Genomic DNA, 18,048 nt, shown 5'->3' on the forward strand with positions numbered 1-18,048 from the left:
ACATCCTACTAAATCCTAGTCTTTCTAAACTCTAATTTCTGGGGGCCACTGTTCCAGAATTTGTATTTCAAAAAATAAATTCCAGAGTTCCCATCATGGCCCAGTGGTTAATGAACCCGACTAGTATCTGTGAACATGCAGGTTTGATCCCTGGCCTCATTCAGTTGGTTAAGGATCCGGACTGCCGTGAGCTGTGGTGTAGGTTCAGATCCCATGTGGCTGTGGCTGTGGCGTAGGCCAGCAGCTGCAGCTCCAATTCAACCCCTAGCCTGGGAATCTCCATATGCCTCCAGTGGGGCCCTAAAAAGAAAAAGAGGGAAAAAAAAAGAAAAAACATGATTGGAGTTCCTGTCATGGTGCAGTAAGTTGAGAATCTGCAGTGGCTCGGGTTGTTGCAGAGGTGTGGATTCGATCCCTGGCCTGGCAGAGTGGGTTAAAGAATACAGAGTTGCCACGGCTGCTGCGTAGATTGCAGCTGTGGCTTGGATTCAATCCCTGGACCAGGAATTTCCATATGGGTGCAGCCATTGGAAAAAAAAAAAAACCCAGAAAACAAAAACAAAAACACCAGAAAAGGAAGAAAAAAAAAAAAACCAAAAAACCATGATTGTAAAAACTCATCCTGAAAAATAGTTACTTTCATCTGGGCCAAGAAAGAGAACCATTTAGGGAGGCAGGAATCTGGATTCTAGTTCTTTGACAGGTGGAGGCACTAAGGCCCAGAGAAGGACCAAAAATCTCTAGTCTGGATGTCAGTCTTTTCATTCACACAACAATGGCATGGGACCAGGCAGCGTCAGAAGGCCCTTCCTCTCTGATCATCTAGAGCCCAATTTCTGATCTCTTTGGGATTCATCCATTTGCACATAAATTGCTATTTAGTTGACTTTCAAGAACAGAGGTTGACATGAAGCCTGGTTGAGGTCATCTGCAGTAAGAAGTATCTTCTTATTCTTTCTGAGGCTAAGGGACTCTCTTATAGGCCTTCCCTCATGATGTATCCTGCTAAAGAGACATGAGGTTTTGCCTTGGCTGACAACCAACACTTCTAAGACCTTCCTTGTCTCTCCCCATTTCATACTCAACTCATTACAACTTTTCTGGCTCTTTTGGGGCAGGATCTATACCTCTATGTTATATCCCCCACACCACTACCAGCCCAGAGACACTTATATAGTAAGAGACCCAAAGAATGTGAAGAATGAATGAAAGAATGAGTGAATGAAAATTATATGAGGTGGCCTCTAGCCCTAATAATATTCAGTGCCTACTTGCCTCTTGGTCCTCTGTGAGTTCTATGACTCTTGAGATGGAGGGCAGAGAAGTTGCCAGATCTACACACTGTGCAGGACTGAGCAAAAAGCTTGGTCACTTTGCCCAAACATAGAGTTTATCAGTTTTCTAACTTCATATGAATGGAATCATACTGGACATATTCTCTATGTTTTGTCTCTTTACCCAGTGTTATACTTTATTTCCTGACTGGAGTGGGGGTTACCAGTATTCACTTTTTTTTTTGGCTTTTGTCTTTTTAGGGCCACACCCTAAATGGAGGCATATGGAGGTTCCCAGGCTAGGGGTCGAATTGGAGCTGTAGCCACTGGCCTACGCCAGAGCCACAGCAATGCAGGATCTGAGCCGCGTCTGTGACCTACACCACAGGTCACAGCACCACCAGATCCTTAACCCACTGAGTGAGGCCAGGGATCAAACCCACACCCTCATGGATACTAGTCGGGTTCGTTAACACTGAGCCACAATGGGAACTCCAGCATTCACTTTTAATTACTCATTAAATGATACACATGTGCTTTATGTATTTTTCATTATCTGTACTATGTTTCACAAGAAAAGAAGGAAAATTGAGAAAGCTCGAGACAGTTACTGTTCAATTTTGTCCTCCAGAGACAATCTAGAAAGTCTTAGAAAAAGACTCTTTTAATCTTAGGAAAAAGTGACTTGGGAATCAGCAAGAATTTTTACAAGAGATAAGGATCTTAAGGGAAAATTTTCCACTTGGGGACATTGCCTCAGAGATTCCTACTTGCCTTCCCTCTCTTCCAACTCCTTATCGGGCTCTCGCTCAACAAACACCAGCTCTGCTCTCACTTCTTACATCAGACATCAGCTCCTGTGCCTCCGCCAGCAAGTCCCCTAGCCTGTCTGAGCTGTGCTTTCTTCACCTGTAAAGTGATGGTGTTGCCTGCCGGTGGTGGGGGTGGAGGGTGGTATCTGCACATAAATGAGGTTTGAGGACCCAACTTGGGGTACCTATGATTGGGTCTGAATCTACACGTGTGACAAAGTAACAGAGTGGAAAATGGGGGTTATAGGCTTTGTGTTGAGACACCTGGGAAGGAGTGGTGGTGGTGGGGGGAACCATTTTCCATTAGGAGCCGCAGTTCAGCAACGCTTCAGTATTACCTGCCTGGACTGCCTTGTGTGCACTGCTCTGTGGGGAGTCCGGGTTTAATGAAGTAGGATAAACCACACAGGCACATTAGTTAGCCTCGGCACAGGCAGGATTAACTTTACACTCCATTTGCAAGAGCAAAGCTCCTCTCCTACAGTTTGTTATAAAGGGATTTAGAATCAGAGAATGATAGAGCTGGAAGAGAGCCCCTAAGACATCATCATAATCCTCCCCCGTCATTTTACTGAGGGTCAAACTGAAGTCCAGAGAGCGGAAGGGACGCGCCCAAGGTCACTTGCGGAATTAGCCGAGGGGCTCAGGTTGGAACCGGGGTCTCCTGATCCCCAGGCCTGTGTCCTCTACATTTAGTCATGGATTATCGCACCCTTGTCTTGGAACGAGGGTGGGTAAGGCGTTTCTGTTGATAGCTTTGCGCGATGCCTCGTCAAGGGGGTGTGGACAAGCCAGGTGATGCTGAGGAGGAATCCCTGCCGCTCAGGTTGCTTTAGGAATGCTCTGAGGTTTGGCGTCATAGTCTAGGGATTGTACCCAGACCTAGGAACTGCAGGCAGATAGCCTCCTAACACAACCACCACCACCAGCAACAGCAGCTAACCCTTAATAGAATACTCACCACGTGCCAGGCTCTGTTCTGAGCATTTCCTGTATTTTCGTCCATTTGCCCTTCACAACAATCCTGCAAGGCATTTATTATCATGCATATACTAGTATCATACTCACTTTGCAGAGGAGGAAACCAAAGCAGAGAGGTTAAGTAATATGCTCAGGGTCACAAATTGTAAATTGCAGAGCTGGGATTCAAAGCAAACTGTCTGACTCCAGAGTCAGCTTTCCTAATCCATCGCCACCTACCTTTCTTCCTAGTCTACTCTTTTTCTGGATGCCACCCTCTGGTCCACATATATTCCTTCCCTTCTCTTGTTTATTTCCATCGGCTCTGGCCATGCTGCTCTGAGAGCTTATGGTTCCTGAGCTTTTGCTTATGTTCCTGTCCTTTCTTGGAAGGCCTATTTCCTATATGTACCTGTCAAAAATCTTCAATGCTCAGTGCAAATGCTCCTCCTCCACTAATGTCACTTCTAGAATCTCTCTCTTTTCTATGTTTGTGACTCCAACTTTTTCAGAAGATGCTGAATGTTTTCAAGAGAAAGAGATGCTCTTCCAGACTCACTCTCTGCCCCTCTCCCCTCTGTTCAGTACCCTCGAAGGCTGACCTCTGTAGATTCCATCAACCAGAACTTCTCGTCCTGTACTTTCTTTTTGGTTCAGCCAATAGGAGGCATCAGATAGAGAGCAGAGGACAGAAGAAGAGAGAAGGCAGAATATTTATTCATTTGACGCTGTGAAAAGGACATAGCTGGTGATGTGGGCTTAACATGATGAAAAGTAAGATATTTAAAACTTTTCTGTGATTCTCTGGTCCAGCAGAGAATTCCCTTAGCATGACATTCAGAGCTTTTTGTGGTCTAGTCCCTGCTTAGCCATCAGCTGTATCTCTGCCCATGGACCTCTCTGTGACACATCATACCAAAGGGGGTCAGAAGTCCTAAGAGGAACAGAAATGGGAGGGGAACACAAAGGCTGCCTTGGGGACCTGAAGGCCCAATAAAAGAGCATCATCAAATGTTCCTCTTTGACAGGGAGAGTCAGAAGAGCTTCTATCCAGTTCCTGGGGCCAGAGGCTTTTACCAATAGCACATCTTGAGAGGAGAGTTAAGTATGAGCCAGCAACATGTCTAAAGATTGCCTGTGGGGGGAGTTCCTGCTGTGGCTCAACAGGTTAAGAACCTAACTAGTATCTGTGAGGATGTAGGTTCAATCCCTGGCCTCGCTCAGTGAGTTAATGATCTGTTGGTGCTGTACGCTGCAGTGTAGGTCACAGGTGTGGCTTGACTCCTGCGTGGCTGTGGCTTAGGCTGGCAGCTGAAGCTCCAATTTTATTCCTCTCCCAGGAACTTCCATATATTACAGGTGTGGCCCTAAAAAAAAAAAAAAAAAAGATTGCCTGTTGGAAGCAGTGGGAGCCAGTAGAGATGTCAAACATTGGGAAGAGGAGAAGGAATTGTAATAGAGCCACGGGTGGCCCAATAGGGTGGCCTGGATCCAAGCTGGATGTCAGAAGAGCTGTGTAGGTGGGAAGGAGCCAAAAATGCTGTGCTCCCCAGAGCTGAGAATGAGGCTGATTCTGGAGTTATGAAAGAGCAGAGTTGGGCTTCCTCAAGGGGATATTTTTCTACCAAGTCTTTCTCTGTTAATAAGGCTTATTTAGGGTGGGGGGGCTGAAATACCCAAATCAAGGAAAACAAAAGACAGAAGCCCAAATCAAGGAAACTTAAGGGGGAAAGAGACTGTTTCGGTTCATGTTAATGGGTCGTTCAGGACAGAGCTTCAGGAATTTTAGGAATGTGAAGGATGTCATTGGATGTCTACCCACTCTTTGCTGGTTCTTTTTCTGCACTAGCCTTATTCTCCCGCTGTACAGATGGGTGTCATCGACATAGCTGCAGACTCCAATCTCACCCTACCCAAGCCCAGTGACCCTCATTGAGAAGTGTATATACAGCCTTAGGGATGGACTTTGATAGGTTCAGCTTGCATCACATGCCTAGCCCCAAGCCAATCACTTGGCTGGAAATAGGCACTATGACTGTCAGCCCTGGTCAGAATCAGAAACATATCAGATAGGATCTAAGTAGGAAATAGAAGCCACTCACTCTGAATAGAGGGAAGGTATAGGTTACATGTAAGTGATGGGAGGGCTTCAGGAGCCTTCCTGAGAGCAGTGAAATATTACCAGGTCACTGCTAATCCTAAATTGAAGGCATAGAGAGAGGTGGTGGTGGTTCTGTGGAGGTCACACAGTAGAAGATGGAACCATGGTAGATCGGCGCAGTAGCAGCTGGATCTAAGCCATGGAAGAATCGCAGCTGCAGTACAGGAATCTGGCACCATCTCCCACTACAGGGGGGCTTCTCCTTTCCTCCCCTTCCAGCCTCCTGCCAATGGCTCCCATTGGTCAGACCCACCAAACGAGCTGACGCAGGAATCAGGGATGGAGAGCCTTGGGGTCAGCCCCTTCCCCTCTGCAATGGCGAGTGGGGCAGGGGAAAGGCAAGGACTGTCTATGAGAGCAAACAGGCCAGGGAGCAGCACACCACACCTGTGTCCTGCCAGAACCACACAGCATGAAGAAGTAGCAGTTCCCCCAAGGAAGTTGGTGCTGTTACCAGAAGGGGGAAAGGATGCTGGACAGCATTTGCCAGCTGTCTAGATAGGAAGTGGGTTGCTTTGTGAGGTAGTGAAATGTCCATCACTGGAGGTATGAACAGAGACTGGATGCTCCTCTGCCAGGGATCCTCCTGTCCTACAGATACTACTGTCAGGGGCATTTGCTGAATATAAGGGAAAATGGACAGGACTGTCTCTATATCCCTTCCTTCCTTTCTTATTTTTAGACATTTCTTCCATAAGCGAAGGCCATTCATTTCTGTGACAAACACAGACTAACAAACTTGTAAACTGCCAGCAGATCTGATTTGGAAGACACTGAGGAATTTGGCACTGTCGAGTGGGTCACTGTGTTTCCAGCTTGCATCTGGTCTTTCTTGTTACATCTTTGCTCCTGTGCCAGAAGTATTGTTGTCAAAAGTGGTCAGAGACTTAAAAGTTTACTTTTACCTTTTGGTAGGATCAGCAAGCAGGATTATTAAAGTTTTGTCTTCCCTCTTTGAAACTCCCCAAAGAAAAGAAATCACAAGAACAGATCTTGGCGTAGAAAGAAAATGAGACAAAGAATGTAATCATAATACTAGTGAATGGTTTTCAGACTGACATCTGTACATTAAGAATATGTAAAAATACCAATTTCATGCTCTGACAACTTATTCTGCATCAGGGGTGGGGTAATGCCTTGGGAATGCCAAATGTCAAAGCATTACATAGCGTCAGCTATTCATGTGCTTCTTTGATGAGATATCACTGGGAATAGGCATTCCTTAAGGGAGAAATGTCTTAAAAAGAGGGAGAGGAGAGGGGAAGCATAAGGAAAGGAAAGAAGAGACAAAGCAAGAAAGAAGCTCTCAAGTCAGAATAAAAGAATGTGCAAAGAAAAGGAAACATATACATATATATTTTGAAGTTCCCGTTGTGGCTCAGAGGTAACGAAACCAACGAGTAACCATGAGGATGCAGGTTCAATCCTTGGCCTTGCTCAGTGGGTTAAGGATGTGGCAATGCCATGAGCTGTGGTTTAGGTAGCAGATGTGGCTCGGATCCAGCATTGCTGTGGCTGTGGCCTAGGCTGGCAGCTGTAGCTCCAATTGGACCCCTAGCCTGGGAACTTCCATGTATATACTGCAAGTGCAGGCCTAAAAAAGCAAAAAAAAAAAAAAAACAAAAACAAAAAACACACACACACACACATATATATATATATATATGTATATATATAAACATTTAAACCATACATGCAAACTCAATCTAAGCTACCATGTGTAGGAGTTACTTATCCCTGTTTTGATTTTCTATGGCTAGAATATCCATGTTTAATTCCTTTTCTTTCATATGTGTGAGATATTTTCTTTTTTTTTTTGGCCTGAATTTTTATAATATTGACAGTAATCTAAATGTAAAAAATCATATAGGATCCTATTGCTCCAACATATCAAACTTGCTTTTTCTGTTTCATTTGTCCAAATGCATAATTTCACACAGTGGCTACATAGAAGTAAAAATTCATATGCTTTCTAAGTTTTTATCATAGGAATTTCTACATATTATCAAATGGACTTCACAAAGACCAATTAAATTACTTAAGAATATTCCAAAGTATACTTGTGCTAAAAAATATATATCCATTTGTGGGGTTTTTTGGTGTTTTTTGTTTTTGTTTTTTTGCCATGCCCGCAGTGTGTGGAAGTTCATGGGCCAGGGATCGAACCCACACACAGTTGTAACCTGCGCCACAGCTGCAGTAACCCCAGATCCCTAACCTGCTGTACCACAAGGGCCCATCCTACTTATCTATTCTTGTGTCATTGGACTTTTAAGGTTCCTCCTCATTTTCCCATAGCTAATGGCAAATGCATATCCTCATACATTCAATGCATTCAACAAACTTTTATATGACAAGTACCGTGTTAGGCGAGAGGGATTATTTGGAAGGATTCTGCTGGGAAATAGACAAATGAACATAAAATTGCTATTCAGAACTCTAGCCCTCTGCTAACGGAAGTGTGGTTCACTGACCAACAGCATCAGCTTCACCTGGGACCTTGTTAGAAATGGAAAATCTCAGGCCCCACCTCAGACCTACCAAGTCATAATTTGAATTTTTTTTTTTTTTTGCCATTTCTAGAGCTGCTCCCTCGGCATATGGAGGTTCCCAGGCTAGGGGTCTAATCGGAGCTGTAGCCACTGGCCTACACCAGAGCCACAGCAATGTGGGATCCGAGCCATGTCTACAACCTACACCACAGCTCACCTCAATGCTGGATTCTTAACCCACTGAGCAAGGGCAGGGATCGAACCCACAACCTCATGGTTCCTAGTTGGATTCGTTAACCACTGAGCCACTATGGAAACTCCCAGAATTTGAATTTTAACAAGGTGACTTCCCAGGTGACCTGTGTGTGTACATAGCAAGTTTGAGAAACTGGCAACCTCAGTCCCTGCCTGTCCTCACTGGTAGGTCACTTGACTGATCATTTCCAAGTCTTCCCTGCCTTTCCAACCTCTTCTTTACTTTTTCACAGGTTCAAACATGCTCAAGTCTCTCCTATCTTAAAAACACACTAAAATTCCTCAAACCTTGCGATTGTTCCTTCTCTGCTATGGCCCTCCAAAGACTTGCTACATGTTTCTCCATAACCTCATTCCTAACTCCTCTCAGATCAGAACATGAAGGCTTCAGCTGCCACCACTGCACTCAGACTGTTCTGAAGATGAGCTCTGGCTGCCATACATTTGTTGATGACTGTGCAGAAAGGGTGAAGTTTGAGATTTGCATTTAGGGAGACAGAATCTTCTGCAATTAGGTCTAACACAAGAAATATACCACACAAATGCAGACTGGTATCAGTCACAGAAGAATATCAGATCCAGAATAAAGGCAGAGGAAAAAGATATGGACTCTAACACAATAGAGGCAGTGATGTTGGAGGGAATGCAAATTGGTGCAGCCCCTGTGGAAAACAGTATGGAGGTTCTTTAAAAAACTAAAAGTAGAGTTACCGTATGACCCAGCAATCCCACTCTTGTGCCTATAGCCAGAGGAAACTCTAATTCAAAAGGATAAATGCACCCCAGTGTTCATAGCAGCACTGTTTACAATAGCTAAGACATGGATGCAATCTACATGTCCACTGAAGGTGAACAGATGATGTGATGCACACACACATACACACACAGTGGAATACTACAAAGCCATAAAAAAGAAGGAAATAATGCCATTTGCAGCAACACGTATAGGCTTAGAGATTGTCATAGTAAGCCAGACAAAGACAAATATCATACAATATCACTTATATGTGGAATCTAAAAGATGATACAGGAGTTCCCATCGTGGCTCAGTGGTAAATGAATCTGACTAGGAACCATGAGCTTGCGGGTTCAATCCCTGGCTTCACTCAATGGATTAAGGATCCGGCGTTGCTGTGAGCTGTGGTGTGGGTCGCAGACACATCTCGGATCCCAAGTTGCTGTGGCTGTGGTGTAGGCTGGCAGCTACAGCTCCGATTTGACCCCTAGACTGGGAACCGCCATATGCCACAGATGTGGTCCTAAAAAGACAAAAAATAAATAAATAAATAAATAAAAGGTGATACAAGTGAACTTATTTACAAAACAGAAACAGACTCACATCATAGAAAACAAACTTGGGTTTACCAAAAGGTAAAGGGTTGGGAGGGATAAATCAGGAATTTGCGATTAGCAGATACAAACTAATATATATAAAATAAACAACAAGGTCCTACTCTATAGCACAGAGAACTATATTCAATATCTTGTAATTAACTACAATGGAAAAGAATATGAAAAGGAGTATATATTATATACATACATATCACATAATACCTCTATGATATGAGATACACATATACAATTCAGATGTATATATCTGAATAATTTTCTCTACATCAATAACTAATACAACATTGTAAATCAACTATACTTCAATAAAAATAGGAGTTCCTATCGTGGCGCAGGGGAGACGAATCTGACTAGAAACAATGAGGTTATGGGTTCGATCCCTGGCCTCACACAGTGGGTTCAGGATCCAGCATTGTCGTGTGCTGTGGTGTAGGCTGGCAGCTGTAGCTCTGACTGAACTCTTAGCCTGGGAATCTCCATATGCCGCAGGTGCGGCCCTAAAAAAAAAAAAAGAAGAAGAAAAAAAAGAAAAAGAACAGAGATAGTGCATTTAAGCTTCATCTTGCTAATGATTTAACTAATTTAGTAAGAGACAATGGCTATTAAAAATTGAAACACAAAGCCAAATATCTTTAGTTTATTTTATATAATTCTGCTTACATTGACTGTTCAAATTTCATAGAGCCCATTTTGATAGAGTGATCTTGATTATTCACAATTGTTTTTTTTTTTCTGTTATCAACCTCAAGCTCTGAGTAAAATAATTGATGCTAATATCATTATAAAGACACGTCCGGACAATTGCAGGCATGATTCAGAAGTCTAGGACAGGCAGATGAAAAAGTCTTCCCTCTTACAGAATAGGACCTGACTAAGGTCTGTTTCTGAGCTTGTGTGTCTCTTCATGTAGTAGAATCTGTGGGTCCGGGGCTTACGGACATTTAAAATGAGGGCATCCCTTTTGGGCTGTGCAGCTTCTCAACATGTTGCTGATGACATGTTTCAGATTTCTTGTAAGGAATCTGATGATTCTTAAACAAATGAGAATCTCAATAGTCTTGTGAATCAATGTTCATTATATAGTCACTTAGATCTAAGTCTTGAGGAATACAGTTTCAGCAAGGAATAAAAGTGAATGAGAATAGAGTCCTTGAAATACTAGGTTCTTATCCCTAGGATTTTATTATAATGTGAATATTATCATCTATATGGTTTAATTTACATTTTACATTTTTAAAATTTCATGATTTTATAAGGAAAAGCAGTCTCTAAGAAAAATTAAAAGCCATCTATATGAATGTCCAAATTTTCAAGAATGATTTCAGAGCCTGGATGAAAATTGCATGCTCTCTCCATCACCCTGCAATTTGAAGAACTGCAAAATCATGAATAATAAAAAAGGATGTTAAACTTTTCAACAAATCCAGATGGGTACCAATGTCATTGGGAATTCCTGAGAATCACCTTGATTGCTGCTTCAGACTAGCCGCCTGAATTGAATATTGCTTACCAGTTGCAACATAGGGGATTTAAATGACAACAGTTTCCATAATCACATTTTAAAACTGTGCTGACATTAAGTCTGTATTTGTGGCAAATGAAAAACATCCAAACTTTAAAGGGTCACATTTAGTCATCTCACCTGCCAGCCTCTCTTTCTGCCTCAACCTTTTAGAATTTGGTGCAACAGAAAAAATGATGGATTGTGAACTGAAAGCCAATGCTGACGCTTTTGCTGGAAACTTGCAAATTCTGTCTGTATTTTAGGTCTTAGTTTCACTTTTGCAAAAGGAGGGAGTTGTCCTAGACATCCCTTTCAGCCACTGTTCCCAGGTTTCTTATTTTATACTCCCTGGATGAAGAGAACTTGTCAGTGAAATGCTGGTGCATCTGTAAGAACTCGAGTTATTTTTTGCAGGGCTTGAGGTTGAGTTTAAAGAAGGCTTAACCTTCATTTCCAATACTACACAGCAGGGAACTGTGTCCATTTGTGGGCCATGTTGCTCCTCATTCTTACTCTCTTAACAGTTTTCCAGTGCGAGCTTCATACTTTGTTTCCTTTGCTTATCTTGTTCCTTTCCCAGGAGATTCCCCTGCCTTCTCTCTCTGGCAAACTCTTCCTAATTCTTTTTAGTTTTCCTTTTTTTTGGGGGGGGGGTTGCCGTGTCCATGGCATGCAGAAGTTCCCCAGCCAGGGATCAAACCCATGCCACAGCAGTGACTTGAACTGCAGCAGTGACCAGGCTGGATCCCTAACTGCTAGGATACCAGGGAACTCCTTTTTGGTCTTCCTTTTAATTTTCTATTTTCTTTCTTTCTTTCTTTTTTTTTTTTTTTTTGTCTTTTTGCCATTTCTAGGGCTGCTCCCATGGCATTGGAAGTTCCCAGGGTAGGGGTATAATCAGAGCTGCAGCCACTGGCCTACACCAGAGCCACAGCAATGGGGGGTCCAAGCCACATCTGAGACCTATACCACGGCTTACGGCAACGCCGGATCCTTAACCCACTGAGCCAGGCCAGGGATTGAACCGCAACCTCATGGTTCCTAGTTGGATTCGTTAACCACTGAGCCACGATGGGAACTCTAGCCATGACGGGAACTCCTAATTTTCTATTTTGACAAAATTTCAGACTTAGAGAAAAACTGCCAAATTTGTACAAAGAATTCTTGTATACATTTTACTCAGATTCCCAAAATGTTAATTTTTTTAAAAATCACATTTGAGTCATCATTCTCCTTTCTCTCTTCCTCTCCTTTGGCCCAAACACAATATTTTCCTCAACCATTTGAGAATCAATTTCAGACATGATGTCCTTTTACTGCAAGTTTACTTCAGTGTATATAGCCTAAAAAGACAAGGACATTCTCTTACATAACTGTAATAAAAACATAAAAATCAGGAGAATAACAGCAATACAGCACTGTCATCAAATCTAGATTTATTCAGGTTTTTCTAACTGTCCCAATTATGTCCTTTATGGCCAAAGAAAATCCCAGATCGTGCATTGAATTCATTATGTATCATGTCTCTTTCACTGTCATTTAGTACAGAACAGTTCCTCAGTCTTTGTGTTTTATGACACTGACATTTTTGAAGAGTTCAAGTCAGGTATTTTGTAGAATGTCTCTCAATTTGTTTTTGTCTCATAGTCTCTTCAGGATTATATTCAGGTTATGCACTTTGGGTAGGAGTACCACAGAAGTGATGTGGTGTTCTTCCCAGTGAATCATGTCTCACTTTTTTTTTAAGTGAAAGCCCCTCTTTATCCCCCTCCACTTCTATTCCCTTCCACTGAAGTCAGTAACCACTGTAATTGATTGGCATCCACCAAGTATTTTCTCTATGCATTTATATACACATAGATCTAGACACAGTCACCACAGATCCTTTAAAACTATAACAGAAATGAGAATATAATACATCTATTGCTCTACAATTTGCCTTTTTTCCCCAATTAACCGTATGTCTTGGAGATCTTTCTACATCAGTACATACAGATTCATTTCATTCTTTTTTTTTTTCTTTTTTAGTCTTTTTGCCTTTTTTAGGGCTGATCCTGTGGCGTATGGAGGTTCCCAGGTTAGGAGTCTAATTGGAGCTGTAGCTGCCGGCCTACGCCAGAGCCACAGCAATGCGGGATCCAAGCCACATCTGTGACCTACACCCCAGCTCATGGCAACGCCAGATCCTTAACCCACTGAACGAGGCCAGGGATTGAACCTGCAACCTCATGGTTCCTAGTCGGATTCGATAACCACTGAGTCACTACAGGAACTCTCATTCCTTTAAAAGTAGCAGTTTAAAAAAATAGTATAAAAAATAGGACAGCTGTATCCTTCATGATTTCATACCTTATTGATGAATATGTTGTTTCCTTTTACTAGCCATCACAATCTTTGCACCTACATATCTCACTCACAGTTTTGATGGAAATTGCCAACTAGCTCCCCTAAAAGGCTCTTCCAATTTGTATTTCCCCCTACAGTATATGAGGTCATTTTCATTCTTTTGATCATGAGTGATGTTGCACACCTAGTTCACAGCCTTTTGGATTTCTTCTGCGAATTGCCTGCTGGTGTTCTTTGCAGTTAGACTGGACTGTTGTTTAACCATCTGGCTTGGCTGAGCCTGGGCGGGAGCGTGGGGGGGGGCGGGGAACCATTCAGAGCAGGAAGGGGATGATGAGCATGCGCAGGGGTGCGTCGTCTCAGGGCGCCTTCAGGCGGCGGGTGCGGTGCTTGCCCTTGGCACAGATGGTCACCTGGATGGGCCACTGGGAGACACTGTCATGACGGCAAAGCCTCACTTACTTGGCTTTCCCCTCTGCTGACAGAGGTGCCTCCGTTTCCCCTAAGCAGCCAGCTTCTCCCTCCTTCACCACAGATGCATAACACTGTTCATACTGCACCCAGTCTGTCATTTGGCAAACATTCCATGCTGAACCCACTCATTGCCCAAGCGATCTCTGTGAGTCTGCCACCTCCTCCCCGTTGGGATAAGCACTGGAGAGACAGGAGCAGGCTCATCATGGTTTCCACCCTCAAGGAGCTCTGTTTTGAAAGGCAGCTTTGGGCATAGAAAAGAGCATAGGTTTTGGATTCAGACAAGCCTCGAGTTTGAATCTCAGCAGCGTGATTTAGAGCCAGTCACATGACCTCACCAGGCTGCAATTTCCACACTAGTGAAATGGAGTAATAGTCCCTTACAACATATTTCAGAGACCATATACCCAACATGGCTAGCAAGGAGATGTTACATAGGCTTTCAGTGAATGAATAGTAATGGAAAGGCAACTGGTAAAATGATTAGTTAGTTCTCAGAGGTTCTAGGTACTACTAATACACCAAACTGAACAAAAGAAAGGAAGGAGCAATGGAAAGATAAGGATGAGTCACTTTGCCAGATCCTGCTACACTATGGCCTCCATCTTGCCTGTCCTTTGCAGCAAGTTCTGCTTCATCCTGGCTCAGCTGCTCGCTGTTAATGTAGTACCGCCACTGCCCTGGGGAAAGCAGGTGCTTCCTTTCTCAAATAAATGGACTCTTTAGACCATTCTCTGTAAGAGAGGCCCCTGGAGCCTTGTGCATGCCTCCATATGTAATCTCAAGAGGTGTGGACCAGAGACGGCATAAGGCAGGAAGAGAAATACTGTTGGGGCGGGGGGTGGGGGGGAGACTCAGAGGTGTGTGTGTGTGTGTGTGTGTGTGTGTGTGTGTGTGTGTGTGTGTGTGTGTGTGTGTGTGTCTGTGTCTTGGGGAGAGACTCAGAGACCTGGATTACCTACACATTCTGCCTCTGCTAGGTGACTCTTGGCAAGTCTCTTCGTGTGTGTGTGTGTGTGTGAGTGAGAGAGAGAGAGAGAGAGAGAGAGAGACCTGGATTACCTACACATTCTGCCTCTGCTAGGTGACTCTTGGCAAGTCTCTTCCCTTACTAGCTTCAGTTTCCCCATCGCAACAGATTTAATCTCATGAATTCTAAGAGCCATTTAAATGAGACCACACCGGAGTTCCTGTCATGGCACAGTGGTTAACGAATCCGACTAGGAACCATGAGGTTGCGGGTTCGATCCCTGCCCTTGCTCAGTGGGTTAACGATCCGGTGTTGCTGTGACCTGTGGTGTAGGTTGCAGATGCGGCTCGGATCCTGCGTTGCTGTGGCTGTGGTGTAGTCCGGTGGTTACAGCTCCGATTCGACCCCTAGCCTGGGAACCTCCATATGCCATTGGAGTGGCCCAAGAAATAGCAAAAAGACAAAAAAATAAATAAATAAATGAGAACACACCATGTAAAGGCAGGGTGTGTGTGTGTGTATATTTACTTGTAGCATCCTCCTTAGTCAGAAATCTCTGTATCCTTGGACCCCTGCAGCTCTTTATGCCATCTTAATATCATGGAGCACCACACTGCATTCTGGTTATTTCGGGTCATGTCATGGTTTCCTACTGAACTGACAGAAGGTGGATCCACGTTTGGTTCTGGTTTCCTAGAGCCTCAGGGAGTTAGCTGTCCTTCCTTTCTTTAACAACTTTATTGAGTGCTTGCTGTCTGCCAAACACTATGTTAGCTGAAGAAGATACAGAGACAAAATGTCAGAGTTCCCTGTGGCTCAGTGGGTTAAGGACCTGGGATTGTCACTGCTCGGCTGTGGCTCAGGTTGCTGCTGTAGTGTGGGTTCAACCTCTGGCTCTGGAACTTTTGCATGCTATTGGCACGTGCACCACCACCCCCCAAAAAAACAAAAGACAAAATGTCAAAGCTTTTTCCTTCAGGGAGTTCACAATCCAGCTGAGTCAAACACAATGTAATTGCCTTGATGGAAGTTTGTCCAAATTGTAGGGGAGCTCAGGGGAAAGAACGCTTTTTCTGTCTGGCTGAGTTGGAAGGTTTCGCTGATGACCTGGGCTTGAGCAGGGTAGGGTGAAGGACAGGGAGAACTTTACCAGCAACAGGAATGCCCTCTGTAAAGGCACAGATATGATAGAGCATAGTGTGTTGGGGCAACTGCTCAGCATTCAGCATGGTGATGAACAGGTAGGCAGATGTCAGCTTATGAAGTGTTCCTTATGCCATCCAAAGGACTCTTGGTTTTATGACATAATCTGTTGGAGGTGACCAAAGCATTTAAGCACAGGAACTAGTAAATCTTCGTTGAATGTAGGAGTAATAGTGGGAGGGCTGGGCACAGAATTAGAATTTCTTACACGTGTGGCCTTAGGCGAGCTACTTAACCTCTGAATCTACTTCCCTTTTTAAAAATTCTCAACCTCAAAGTTTTGTTAAAATTTAAGTTTACATATAGTACACTTACAGGAGTAAGCTTGGCATTTGATAAAAGCTCAATATATTATTATTGTTGTTGTTGTTTGGCTGAGCCCACAGCATGTGGAAATTCCCGGGCCAGGGATCAAACCCACATCACAGCAGCTACCTGAGCTGCTGCAGTGACAATGCTGAATCCTTAACCCACTGCACCACAAGGAACTCCACAATATACTATTTTTTAAATTTTTTTTTTTTTTTGGTCTTTTTAGTGCTGTACCCACAACATATGGAAGTTCCCAGGCTAGGGTTCGAAAGAGAGCTACAGCTGCTGGCCTACACCACACCCACAGCAACTCAGGATCAGAGCCTTGTTTGTGACCTATATCACAGCTCATGGCAACGGCAGATCCTTAACCCACTGAGTGAGGCCAGGGATCAAATCTATGTCCTCATGGATACTAGTGGGGTTTGTTTCCACTGAGCCACAATGGGAACTCCCACGTAATATATATTTTAAAGGTAACATTTGTTGTACATAATACATATAACCTAACCATCTAGTAATTTCTGTGGCTCATTTCTTAGCCTGTTTCTTCCTCTGCAAAATTTTACCATTGGTCCTCCAATTTTACCATTTCACTGTACCCTGTCTTCCTTCCTAGCACTTACTATGTTAACTAAAATTTCTAATTTCCCAGTCAAACTCTTATTAAACTATATGCAAATCACCTGCATTCTGCTTTTCCAGGTAGACTCTAGATCTATGAGACCAGAGACTTTAAAAATTTACCACTACATCCACAAACTGATAGGACTGCCTAGCTCTTAACAGACGTTCAATAAGTGTTGGCAAAAATAATCATTAGAGGGGTTCCCGTTGTAGCGCAGTGGTTAACGAATCTGACTAGGAACCATGAGGTTGTGGGTTCGTTCCCTGGCCTTGCTCAGTGGGTTAAGGATCCAGCGTTGCCGTGAGCTGTGGTGTGGGTTGCAGACTCGGCTCGTTGCTGTGGCTCTGGCATAGGCTGGTGGCTGCGGCTCCGTTTGAAACCCTAGCCTGGGAACCTCCATATGCAGTGGGAGCAGCTCAAGAAAAAGCAAAAAGACAAAAAAAAAAAAAAAAAAAAAAAAAAGTCGTTAGAGTTCCTGATGTGGTGCATAGTGTTAAGGATCTAGCCTTGTCTCTGAGGTGGCTAGGGTTTTTGGTGAGGCTAGGGTTTGACCCCAGGCCTGGTGCACTGGGTTATGAATTTGTGCACTGCTGCAGCTGTGGCTCGGATTGGATTGCTGACCTGGGACCTTCCATGTGCCACAGGTGCTGCCACACACACAAAAAATCAATGTCAAGCTTATCTTTCAAGACTATTGTCAGAGTTCTCTGGTGGGCTTGTAGTTAAGGATCCAGCATTATCATGGCTGTGGCTAGGGTTTGATACCTGGCTGGGAACTTTTGCATCCCATGGGTGTGGCCAATCTCCCCTGCCCCCATCTTAAAACTCAAGACTGTTGCCAAGGGCCCACGAATTAATAAAATATTTCCTTATTTGTAAAGTTGTACAGTTATTAAAATATGGTGTGAGAAGAGAAACCAAGCCAGAGGCTCCCAGCACAATCCTCTAGAGGTTTCCAAGGGACCAGTATCGACTTCAGTGTTTAGCATGAGTGCAGCTTTTCAAGGTGCACAAAGACTTAAATCTGTTGCCTTGTATTCTAGGAAAAATAAGAGGCGGAAGCGCCCCAGCGTAAACTAGGTTCAACTTCAACCTTGAGATGTAAGTGACCTGCATAAGGTCACCTAGCTCAAGAAAGAAGTATCTAGAAGGCAACCTTTCTCAAAGAGGCTTCTCCCTTGCTGAGGTTCTCTACGTCCTCCAGCCATGCCGCCAGCTGCACCTGCCCCTTAGCCCTTACCTGGGTCTCGTGGCTCCCGTGCCACGTGGCATAAGGAAGGTGTCTCCTCCTCCCCCAGGTCAGGGAG

The sequence above is a fragment of the Sus scrofa genome, chromosome 1 (genome assembly GCF_000003025.6).
Source record: "Sus scrofa isolate TJ Tabasco breed Duroc chromosome 1, Sscrofa11.1, whole genome shotgun sequence".
NCBI lineage: Eukaryota > Metazoa > Chordata > Mammalia > Artiodactyla > Suidae > Sus > Sus scrofa.